This window comes from Neofelis nebulosa, chromosome 18, assembly GCF_028018385.1.
Source record: "Neofelis nebulosa isolate mNeoNeb1 chromosome 18, mNeoNeb1.pri, whole genome shotgun sequence".
NCBI lineage: Eukaryota > Metazoa > Chordata > Mammalia > Carnivora > Felidae > Neofelis > Neofelis nebulosa.
The window spans coordinates 14,957,260-14,969,982 of NC_080799.1; the positions used below are offsets into that span (position 1 = coordinate 14,957,260).

Genomic DNA, 12,723 nt, shown 5'->3' on the forward strand with positions numbered 1-12,723 from the left:
CCACCCCTGCCACCATCCAGGGAGGCCCCACTGCGGCCATCGCTCCCCTGGGACCCGGGAACACTTGGTTTGGCCCCCATTTCCCTTTCCAAGGTCACACACAGAATGGACCCGATGAGGGGGAAAGGGCGTTTGGACACAGGTGTGAGTTAGAACTCTCAAAGACTCTGTGTAACCGCCCGGTGCTGACCTCCGCCAAGTCCATCCTCAGACCCTTTTTCTGTCTGCCCCGTGCCTCGAGGACAACATTATAGCTCAGTCCCCAGTCAACTTTCCAGTCTCCACCAGTCTACCTCTCCCGTGCCCGGAAGCTGACAGAACACGCATTGCCACGAAGGTCTGTGTCGTCAGGTAAAAGAAAGAATCAAAACACCGAGATGGGTCTCAGACTGTCCAGTAGACAGAGTCAGGCGCCTGCCAGTCCCTTTCTGCTCCTCCCAAGAGTGTGCCAAAGGGGTAAGGAACAACCCACCTGGCTGGAGCAAGCTAGTCTTTCCTTACTGCACCCTCCTTTCCACCGTCCCAAGTTTCTTGCCCCCCTCTAGGTGGCAGAAAGACCGCTCACCAGCTCAGATGCCTCCGATTCCCAGGACCAAAGAAAAGGTGTATCTGAAAATTCTCACACCAATCAGCAACCGAGCAGGAGACACTGCCATAAGCCTCTGGTCCAAACAGCTCAGCAATCACCTCTCTGCTGGCTGGGGCAGCTGCCAAGGGAATGTGGGAAATGGCCCTGCCAGCCAGACACGCAAGTTAATCAGGGTCCCCTCCTCGCCAGGCCTGCAGCCTGGGTATGGTTCCCCTGAGCCTTCATAATATTCATTGCGGGCACCAGTCCTCTGGCATTTAGCATTTGCTACCCTGCGTTATTACTGTCTTTTCGTGAGCCAGTCTTGCTTCCCAAATTATGTTCTTGAGCCACTGGCTGCGTCCTTTGTCCTTAGTTCAGATGTGCGTAGAAGTCGTTTTCAGGGGTTTTCATGAAGAGCTGTTGGCAGATGAACCAACAGCGTCGGTGATGTTTTCCTGTGATCCCTTCGTTTGGATGAAAACTGCATCATTTTCTAACAATCTGTTGCTTTCTGTAAGCGATTGTTTTGTCCCTTTCTGCATGGCAACCGGGTCACCAAAGCCCCTTGGCAAGACTATATACTGTTGAAGGAGAAGGAGAAGGAGGAGGTGGAAGGCGGGGGGAAGGGGGAAGAGGTAGGAAACTGCAGGCCCAAAATGGTGTCACTGAGACTGAGTTGCCAAATCCCCAATGTAAGTGCAGTTTTAACCTCCCCTGGAAATGTAATCTTAACAGGTTGGCCAGGAATTTGTCAATCCACACCAATGAGTCCACTCCCCGGACCCTCTCCAGCCCCCAAAGGAAGATGAGGTCATCTGCATGATAAGACCCCAGATTTTCCCCCTAGAAAGCAGGTCTGACCTGGAATAATCCTTTCCTTTTGCTAATAACTCTCTTGCCCCTACCTTCCATCTATAAAACCCTTCCATTTTGTGCAACCCCTCAGAATGCCTCTCTGCTTGCTGGATGGGACGCTGCCCGATTCACGAATCATTCAACGAAGCAAATTAGAGCTTCAAACTTACTTGATTGAATTTTAACAGCACACACCTGACGGAGTTCCTGGTAGAATGCAGGGGCCACCATTTACCCAGAATAGGATATGTCGGCAGAAGTTCTCTGCCCTTGCTTCCTGCCTGTGGGGATTTGGGCCAGCTTGTCCTCTCTAAAGCCCGCTGTCCTCGTCTGTAAAATGGGAATGATTACAGCATCTACTCTATAAGGCTGTTGTAAAGGTTAAATGTGATCGTGTGAAATAGTTCCCGTATAGAGGAGCTACACAAATCAATTCTAGGCAGAAAGTAAGCTTTCAACAAACGTTGGCTGTTGCCATGATTAGTGAGTAGTTAATACATACCAAAGACATCACCTTGGGTTTCGTCCCCAGATACTAATCTCTGCAGACCTCAAAACCTAGAGAAGCCAGGTGGCAGACTTCGGCAAGCACGCCAAAGGCAGTTTCCTGGTTCTTACCGACAATGACTATTTTGAGACTTCCAGGGTGAGTGTGTAGGTTCAAAGGCCCTGATACCCTTGCCCCAACTTTCATTCGATATATATTTATTAAGGGTCAAGCATGTGTCTTTTCCTTCCCATTAAAATGCCAAAGAAACTCTTGTGCTGATTAGCAGAATGGAAGCTAAAAGCAACCTAGAAAAAAGTGGGTGGGAAGAAGGACTGCCCTTTATCTTGCATTTGTAGCTGGATTGACATAAGTATTCTCTCCAACCCAGAACAATACAGTCCCCCAGGCGAAAGCTAGGGTTAGGCCATAACTTCATTCTACCACCTGGCTTTGGGACTCAGAGTTACAAACCGGACACCTGGATAAATAGCAGCCTTACCACATGGTCATCATTTTCTGACATGGCCAAAGTCATTCCTGCCTCTACCTCATCCCTTCCCCTATCTTTCCTTCTTTGCTTTTACTTTTTTTCAAATTTTTTTAATCTTTATTTATTTTTGAGACAGACAGACAGAGCACGAGCACGGGAGGAACAGAGAGAGAAGGAGACACAGAATCCGAAGCAGGCTCCAGGCTCTGAGCTGTTGGCACAAGAGCCCAACGCGGGGCTCGAACTCACGAGCCGCGAGATCATGACCCAAGCGGAAGTCAGCCGCTTAACCGACTGAGCCACCCAGGTGCCCCTTTGCTTTCACTTTTAATGAACACGTTTACTTTCAGTGCCCAAGACACCTAAGGGTAGAGGGTAAGGAAGGGATCTGTTGTGTTCTAAACAGAAATAGGTAGAAAAAGACGAGTCATTTGGGTACACATATGCTGGAGGGTAAAGCTATTCATGTATTTCATCAAAATACAGGATTTAGAATGCATTGGGTTCTTTACGACACGCATTTTCTACCTGGTGGCTGGAGATTTTAGAGTGGTTTGTGAGGCAACAATGGATCACTGGAACAAACTTTGGTACCTGGAAGCCCACTACCCCTATAGCAAAAACCAGAAGCACTGGCCTTGGGATTGAACAATAGGCAACAGCCGTGCCTTTGAAAGACTGTTTTAAGTCAAAGCTGCCTCAGAATAATAATGTGACACATGGGAAGGTACCTAACGAACTCATGTATCTGACAAGGGAGGTTTCCAAGTAGAACACAGGGCCAAAAGAGTTTTTCTGGATGCCTATGATAAAAGACAAGCACAGATGCGTTAAAGAAGACACTATTCTTTAGTAGAATTTAGAGGAAATGGAAAGAACCAGAACATGCTGGTTCGTTCTAGCATCTCTGAGCAACGGTTTACAAATCTAGAGCAGTAAAATGTGGACTCTGGATAAAGATTAAGTTAAGGGTGGGGCTGTAAGATCCTTTAAGACCTCACGCATTTTTAAGGGCATTCGGGGAAGAGCTTCTAAGAATCTGAGAGACATGGCCCCTTAGCACCCTCACCAGGAGCTGAAGAGAGAGAAGGACCTATTCTTAAAGAAATATGTAAGTCTGGCTTTTGTCTCCTGGATGAATTATAATTTGAAGCAAAGGAAGTCTTCAGTGGTGTAAAGAAAGTATACTAGCTTGGGACAAAAGGCGACAGAGACAGCACAAAAGGAAAGGAGACCGTTGGATCCACGATCCTCTAAAGGCAGCAAACTGGCTGCAAACATGTAAACAGGCTGCCGTTTCTTATGGAAGACAGATGATGACTCAAGAGTGGAACCGAGAGTCCAAAAGTCCAAAGTGTAAAGGCAAGAGTCAAGGATCACTCCCAAGGGGTAGGACCAGGCCCCAGTTAAGGAACTAATGACGTATTTCCAGCCAGATTTCCGTGCTGCTCTGGATCAGTGACTGCTACAGAAAATAGCTTCCACATCCTCCCTTAGTGAATGCGATGCCTGTTACAGTGTTTACATTTCTTTCTCACCTGTGTACGTTGAGCATTTAAGCAAGAGCAGGGAGGGGTTCACAGATCTGCAGATGGAGAAGAACTTCACCCACGGAGCCTCATCTACGCCTGAACCTGCTCTAGATGAACAGATCCAGGACCTCAAGCCTGAGCCTGAGACCGGAGGAGATGAAACTTTTCGAAGCTTTTCGATGTTTCTGGGTGTTTTTCATGTAGGAAGAATGTAAATAAATTTTTAGTATGGTGGATTAAATATGGCCACAAACGCTTTGATATTCCTCTTTTCAAGAGCTGGGATCTACATCTCCCTACATCTCCCTTGAATCTGAACAGAATCTATTGCTTTTTAAATAGAATACGGAAGTTATTCTGTGCCCATTTCCAGGCCTAGGACTAAAGACACTGCAAGCTTTCATTTCCTGTCCCTTGGAACACTCTCTTGGAGCCCAGAGTCACTCTGTAAGAAGTCCGGTTACATTTTGTGAGGCAGCCCAAGCTAACTGTGTAGAGAGGGTGTGTGAAGGGAGGGGGGAAGAAAAAAGAGAGAGAGAGGAAAGAAGGAATGAAGGAAGGGAGGGAGGGAGGAAGGAAGGAAGCAAAAGGAGGGAAGGAAGGAAAGAAAGAAGGAAGGAGAAAGTGAAAGAAGGAAAGAAAGAAAGAAGAGAAGGAAGGAAGAAAGGGAGGAAGGAAGGAAGGAAGGAAGGAAGGAAGGAAGGCAGGAAGGAAGGAACACCTGGACAGTCTCCAACTATTCTAGCCCCTCCTGCAAGAGTCCTCCTAGCTGAAGCCCAGGATACTGCAGGGCAGAGACAAGCCATCTTCACTGTTCCCTGTCTCAATTCCTGACCCACAGACTAGAAGAAGGAGTAATAAAATGGTGTTGTAAGCCACTTCGTTTGGGGATGATTTGTTACATGGCAACAGATAACCAGAATGATTTGCTACCTTGAAAAGGGTCCAGACTAAGTTGTAAAGTGGGAAAAGCAAGTTGTAAAATAACATATATGATACCATTTTTGAGAAAGAGAACTTTGTACGTGGCATCCATATATACGCAATGTATCTGCACAGACTATGATTGTAATGCTATCTGTTACCTGACTAAAGAATCAATATTGGAGAGACTTCCACTTTTTAGATATGTATTATATACATGCTCTACAACAAGTATTTTTAATATTGGCTGATTTTTTTAATGAGGAAAACACGTCCTGCATTTATTTTATTTCAAAGAAGTAAATATGTAGTATATACCTACAAAATGAATAGCACACTCTACCCTTAAAAAAATAACCAAGGTTTAGTCTATTACGGGCTTATTAATGGAAAGAGATTATATTGACGCTTATGCTGATAGTTCTTTTAATATCTAGGATAAAGACAAATTCAAATTATCAACAAAGAAAAAAGAAGTTATCAGCAAAGGGAAAAAAATCAAGATTGGCTTCAGGAGTAACACTAGATCACAGAATAAAAACGAACCCACAAACTTAGAAGGTAAAATGTTATCACCCAGAGTTAATTCATCCAGTGAGGTTGTTATCATGTATGAAAGTAAAAGAAAAATATTTTCCTAATGAAACAGGTGAGGGAAAAAATGGCTTTTTACTTTTTCTTTAAAAAAAATACTCAAAAACTTGTAAGGCTAAAAGGAAAGGACTACCTCAAGGGATTTTGAGGTTTTGGGGCGTATCAGAGGCATAGAGAGAAAACGATCCGGTTTCAGCACTTCCGAGACAGCTAGGACGTGAGGGACAAAAATGCATGGGAAAGAAACCCTCAGAAAAATGAAAACATCGGTGTGCTCTGCTTTGCCCCTAAAGAAAGGTGCCTCCTTTGAAGCTGTGTGGGGTGAGAGGTAAAGAAGAGAACCCCCAGTGACTAAGAGGGTACACCGTGAAGAAGACTATGCAGGAGTCTCAGGGGCCTGCAGAACAAAACTTGGAGGTCACAGCCTACCAACGAGGAAGGGGACTGATGAGCCCCCAGCGTTTCAGGTGAAGCTCTTGAAAGACTATCCACAAAGACAAAGGGCAGAGCAAAAGCCTTTGGAGAGTCAAGTCCATCTTCAGACTATCTCAATTATTGGTCAGCAAAAGGTGATCTGCATGTGTTCTAACTGTCTGCCAGATGAGAATTTCAATCTCTCTGAGGGGACAGAACAACACATAGAGACGCTATAATATATCATATATAATAGCTGGCATTTAATCCAAAATTGCCAAGCATAGCAGGTGACAGGCAAATTGAGGAAAACTGGTGAAAAAACAGACAAGAAAACCATAGGAGATCCAGATATTGGAGATGTAGAAATAATAAACAACCAAATTGAGATAAATTTTCAAGAAAATAAATGGTAAGACAAAGAATTCACCAGGGAAGAACTAGAATGTATTTTAAAAACAGAATTAAATACTAATAATAATCATTAAATAACAAATACAATAGCTCACTAGATGTGCTTAAAGCAGATTCAACAAAACGAAAGAGATTGCTGAACTGTTCATTAGTTTGGTAGAAAATATACTACCAAAGAGAAGAAAGAATCAAAAATAGAAAAAAGAGCTTAAGAGACACGTAGAATATGGTGAATAGACAAACATATAATTGAGGTTTGGAGAGAAAGAATGGGGTAGATGCAGTATTGGCTGAGAATTTTGCAAAACTGAGAAAGATATTGAGCCACAGATCCAGGAAATCTTCGAAACTCTAAGCAGGATATGTTCAAAGAAAGCCACACAGAGATAGTCATCATGAGACTTTCAAAAACCAAAGACAAAAGATTAACAGAAGCCAGTCTCCCTCAGTCTGACTACTTCACTTAGCATAATACCCTTCAGGTCCATCCATGTTGTCACAAATGACAGAGCCTCATCCTTAGGACTGCATAATATTCCAGTGTGTGTGTGTGTGTGTGTGTGTGTGTGTGTGTGTGACATCTTCCTTATACATTCATCTAATGATGGACCCTTAGGTTGCTTCCATATCTCAGCTACTGTAAATAGTTCCACAATAAACATAGGGATGCAAATATCTTTTTGAAGTAATGTTTCATTTTCTTTGGCTAAATATCCAGCAGTGGAGTTATTGGATCATATGGCATTTCTATTTTTAATTTTTTGAAGCATATCCATATGTTTTCCACAGTAGCTTCACCTAAGAAATAAGTTGGACTGGGAGAGACAAACACCATATGACTTCACTCATATGTGGAATCTAAAAATAATGATAAATAAACAAAAAGCAGAATCAGACCTGTAAGCACAGAGGAGAAACTGATGGTTGCTAGAGAGGAGAGGGAAACGGGGATGGGAAAGACGGATGAACAGGAGTGGGATATACAGCTTCTGGTTATGGAATGAATAAGTCATGGGAATATAAGACATAACATAATATAACATATAATATATAATATATAACATAACCAATGATACTGTAATAGTGTTCTACGGTGACAGATGGTAACTACACTTATGGGCATAGCATTGTGTATAAACTTGTTGAAGCGCTATATTATACACCTGAAATTAATGTACTATTGTGCGTCAGCCACACTCCAATTAAGTCACAGGATAAAAAGTACAGCAAAGGGAATATAGACAATAATATTGTAATAATACTGTATGGTGAGATTGTAACTACATTTATGGTGAGCATCGTGTAATATATAAAATTGGGGAATCACTATGTTATACACCTGAAACGAATATGACATGGTATGTCAACTATACTTCAATTATAACATTCTTTAAAAAAAAAAAAAAGTAGGGGCGCCTGGGTGGCGCAGTCGGTTAAGCGGCCGACTTCAGCCAGGTCACGATCTCGCGTCTGTGAGTTCGAGCCCCGCGTCGGGCTCTGTGCTGACAGCTCGGAGCCTGGAGCCTGTTTCCGATTCTGTGTCTCCCTCTCTCTCTGCCCCTCCCCCGTTCATGCTCTGTGTCTCTCTGTCCCAAAAATAAATTAAAAAACATTGAAAAAAAAAAAAATTTAAAAAAAAAAAAAAAAAAAAAAGAAGAAGCTGGTTCCTTTTTCCTTTACACACACATGCACAACTTTCAAATGAACAGCCAATGACATCTCAACAGAAATGATAGAAAGTGTAACTTACAACCGTTGATATAATCTTTGGCATGCTAAAAGAATAGAACTGTACACCTAAAATTCTGAATGCGGTGAAAATACTCATTAAGAAGAAACCTGAGGAAGTTTTGCTTCTGAGCTAGTACCAGTCTTGCCCCCAACTGTTAATTAGAACGCTAGACAAAATATATGAATTCACTGTTTTCAATAATTGGACGACAGCCAGTACAGGACTCGGATCCATTTGAGAAGAGAAACAAATGAGATGAGCCCTACAACTGTCCAGCCTTCTGCCTGGAGGCATTTTTCTGTACCATCATAAAGGAAAAAGAAACCAAAATGGAGCACAGTGGTCTCGTTGACTTGAGTAGATAGAGATCAGAGTTCATGGAGGCTTAGGCAGCTGGAATTTGTCCAGCAGAGAACTGAAGAGAGAGAACTATGCACATAAAAGACCTGAGAAAATCTTTCTAGGGATTATTTTGAGTTCCTGGTTAATAACTAAGACCTGCATGTATAGGAAAAATTCCACGTGGTCAGGCAAAGGTGGAGAGCCACAAGTTGAACAATTTCTAGAGGTAATAAAGAACTGGAAGGCATTCAAGTTCTGATGGACCCGAGTGGGGAAAACACCTGGGATTACAGTAGAGACTCTAGGTAGATTGCCCCTTAGTAGTTGGAATAAACTAGTATTAGGGTATTTTATTGCCCTCACCAAGCTTTAAAAACCATCAAAAGGGTCAAGCTAATTTTCAAGTAACTTAACCGCCTAACAAACAAATTTCAAAACTCCCAAGAACAACTGCAAAATTCAGAGATTCTACAATGTAACATTCACGGTGTCCATAGAAACAGAAGCAAAAATACTGGGAATGATGGAATTAGCAGACAAGGGCTTTCCTATAGCTATCATAAATGTGCTCAAGGATTTAAAGAAAAATATAAACACAATGAAGAAAAGAATAGAAACTATTTTCAAGAAGCTAATGAAATTCTAGAGCTGAAAAATATAATATTTAATAATAAAAGGTTACTGAGAGACTTAATATAAGATTAGATACCATAGAAAAAAAGAAAATGAACTTGAAAACACAGTAATAGAAACCAAAGCACAGAAGAAAAATGACTGACTTGTAGGACAATGTAAAGCAATCTAACATGTTCGATTTTAATACATGAGGTGTGTGTGTATGGAGAGTAAATAAGGCAAAATGATTTGAATAAATAATGGCTGAAATTTTCCAAATTTGAGAAAAGCTATACATACACAGATCCAAGTGGCTTATGCACCTCAAGCAGGATAAAATGGAAAACTACACCATGGTACATTATAACCAACTTGCTGAAATCCACTATCAGAGAAAATCTTAAAGCATCCAGAGGAGGGGCGCCTGGGTGGCTCAATCGGTTAAGCGGCCGACTTCGGCTCAGGTCGTGATCTCGTGGTCCGTGAGTTCGAGCCCCGCGTCGGGCTCTGTGCTGACAGCTCAGAGCCTGGAGCCTGTTTCAGATTCTGTGTCTCCCTCTCTCTGACCCTCCCCAGTTCACACTCTGTCTCTCCCTGTCTCAAAAATAAATAAACGTTAAAAAAAAAAAATTAAAAAAAAAAAAAAGCATCCAGAGGAAAAAGATACATTGTGTCAAGAGAACAGAGATAAGAATCAACTAACTCCTTTTCAGAAATAATGCAAGCCAGCACCCTGACTATAAAAGACAAAAAAATATTCTTCTAATGTGAAAGTGAAATTGAAACTTTTTAAAATATTCTTTTCTTTTAATTCTTTTATTTATTTTTGAGAGAGGGGAGGGGCAGAGAGAGAGGGGGACAGAGGATCCCAAACGGACTCTATGCTGACAGCAGAGAGCCCGACGTGGGCCTGGAACTCACAAAGCGTGAGATCACGACCTGAGCCGAAGTCAGACACTTAACTGACAGAGCCACGCAGGTGCCCCGAAATTAAGTTTTTTAGAGAAACAAAAAGTAAGAGAATTTATAGTTTCCAGGCTAAAGTAAAATGATAACAGATCAAAACTTAGGAATGAGTAAAGCTAGAAATGGATAAATATGTGAGTAAATGCAAGCAATTTTTTTTCTCATTTTTAAGTTTCTTTAAAAGATAGCTGCTTGTTCAAAGAAAAATTAATACGAATGTATTATGGAACTTATATGTATAAAGTAAAACGTATACGACAAAAAAAGCACAAGAATATGGGAGGGAGGAAATAAAAGTGTATTGTTATAAAGTACTTAAATTATTCATCAAATAATGTAATATGATTTGGTATTATACTGCTGTATGTTAAAGGTGCATACTGTAAATCCTAGAGCAAAAAGAGATGGGGTAAATAATCTCAAATGTAAGAGATAAAAGGGCATATTTGAAAAAAATTAATAGCAAAGAAGGCATGAAAAGAGGAAAAAGTGAACAAGGAACAAGACAGAAAAGAAACAGCAAGATGTCAGATTTAAACCTAAACCTACTGTGAATTACATGTAAAGAGTCTAATGCTACAATTAAAAGGCAGAGACCATCAGGCTAGATAAAATACAATCAGACCCAATCATACACTATTTACAAAAAAATGCTCTTTAAATATACAAATACATACACAAATGGGTTAAAGGTTTAAGGATGGAAAAATATCAGGAAAATATTAATCATGAGAAAACTGGAACAGCTATATTAATATCAGACAAGAAGTATTGCCCAAAATAAATAGGGTTAATTCATAATCATAAAGGATCAATTCGTTAAGAAAAGACAACAATCCAAGTGTAACTATAACAAAGTTTTAAAATACACGATGTACACCATATAAAGAAAACAACAAATGGGAAATTTGAACACACCTCCCTCAGTAATGAATCAAACATGTAAAGATATAGAAGACTTGTCAAACACTAGCAAATAACTCAACCAAATTAAATTTATAGAGCACTGCAATGACCACTGCAGGATACAGTCTTCTCAAGCACACATAGACTGTTCATAAAAGACAGACTGTATGTTGAGCCACAGAACAATTCTCAATAAATTTAAAAGTATTGAGATCATACAGAAAACACTCTCTGACTGCAATGGAAATAAATTGGAAATCAATAACAATAACACACCTGGAAAAATCTCCAAGTTTATGAGTAAAATGCAGTATTACATAATGCAGGAGTCAAAGAATAAATCACAAAGGAGGTTTAAAAATATTGCGAACCAGGGGCGCCTGGGTGGCTCAGTCGGCTGGGCGGCCGACTTAGGCTCAGGTCATGATCTCGCGGTCTGTGAGTTCAAGCCCCGCACTGGGCTCTGTGCTGACAGCTCAGAGCCTGGAACCTGTTTCAGATTCTGTGTCTCCCTCTCTCTGACCCTCCCCTGTTCATTCTCTGTCTCTCCCTGTCTCAAAAATAAATAAAAGACGTTAAAAAAAAATTAAAAAAAAAATATTGCGAACCAAATGTAATGAAAACACAATGTGTTAAAATTTGTGGGATACAGCTAGAACAGTGCTTAGAGGGAAAATTTTAGCTTAAAGTGCTTATTTTAGAAAAAGATGCAAGGTTTAAAACTAATTTTCTAAGGTTCCACCTTAAGCTGGAAAAAGAACATCGAAATAAATCCAAATAAAATAGGACAAAGGAAATAACAAAGAACAGAAATCAATGAAATGAAAAATGGACAAACAATAGAGAAAAATCAGTGAAAATGTCAATAAAATTGATAAATTTCTAAGCCAATTTAAAAGTATGGAGAAAGCACAAATTAGCAGATTAGACAAGATGAAAGAGGCTGTACTAAAGATCCGAGAGACACTGAAAATAACAAAAGAATATTATAAACAACTTTATTCCTAAAACGTTGACAACTAAAATAGAAGAATTCTTTGAAAAACACAAATTAATAAAACAGATCCAAGAAGAGATAGAAAATCCAAATAATCCTGTATCTTTTAAAGAAATTTAATTCATAATTAACAACTTAATTCCAAAAACAAAACCAAATTCCTTTATGCCCAGAAGACTACTCTGATGAACCCTAACAAATATTTAATGAAGAACAAATATCAATCTTATAAAAAACCTCTCATAAAATAAAGGGTGATGTATCTCAAGTCATTTTATGAGGTCAGTGTTCCCCTATTGACAAAATCAGATAAAGATCTTACAAGAAAATAAAATGATTGTAAATGTCAAGGACTTAACAGTATATTACCGAACTAAACCCAGGAATGTAGAAAAAGAATAATACAGCTTGACAAAATGGAGTTTTTCTCAGGCATACAAAGTTGGTTTAAATTTTTAAAAATTAATTAGTATAATTTATCGTATTCAGAGAAGAAAAAAATCATGATCATCCTAATGCATGCATAAAAAGTACTTGACAAAATCCAATACCCATTCATGATGAAAACTTTCATAAAAGTAGGAATAGAAGGAACCTTCCTCAACTTGATACAGGGCATCTCTAAAAAAAACTGCATCCTCCCAATGGTCAAAGATTGAATGCTGTCCCTGTAAAACCAGGAACAAGGCATCTTAGAACATTTGTTGGAGGCCTAGCCAGTGAAATAAGTTAATTAAAAGAAATAAAATGCACACGGATCGATAAGGGCAAAACATTTTATTCAAAGTCAACATGATCATGTATGTAAAAAATCTTAAGGAATCTGTAAGAAAAGCTGTTAGAACTAATAAGTGACTTTAGAAAGTCAAAGTCAAAAATCA

General features: G+C 40.1%; 1 protein-coding gene across 3 annotated transcripts in view; it reads right to left on the bottom strand.

The window, feature by feature from the left end:
• The window catches only part of CALN1 (calneuron 1), a 528,610-nt gene that overhangs the window by 430,166 nt on the left and 85,721 nt on the right, over positions 1 to 12,723 (bottom strand). The gene's annotated exons all lie outside the window — the stretch shown is intronic.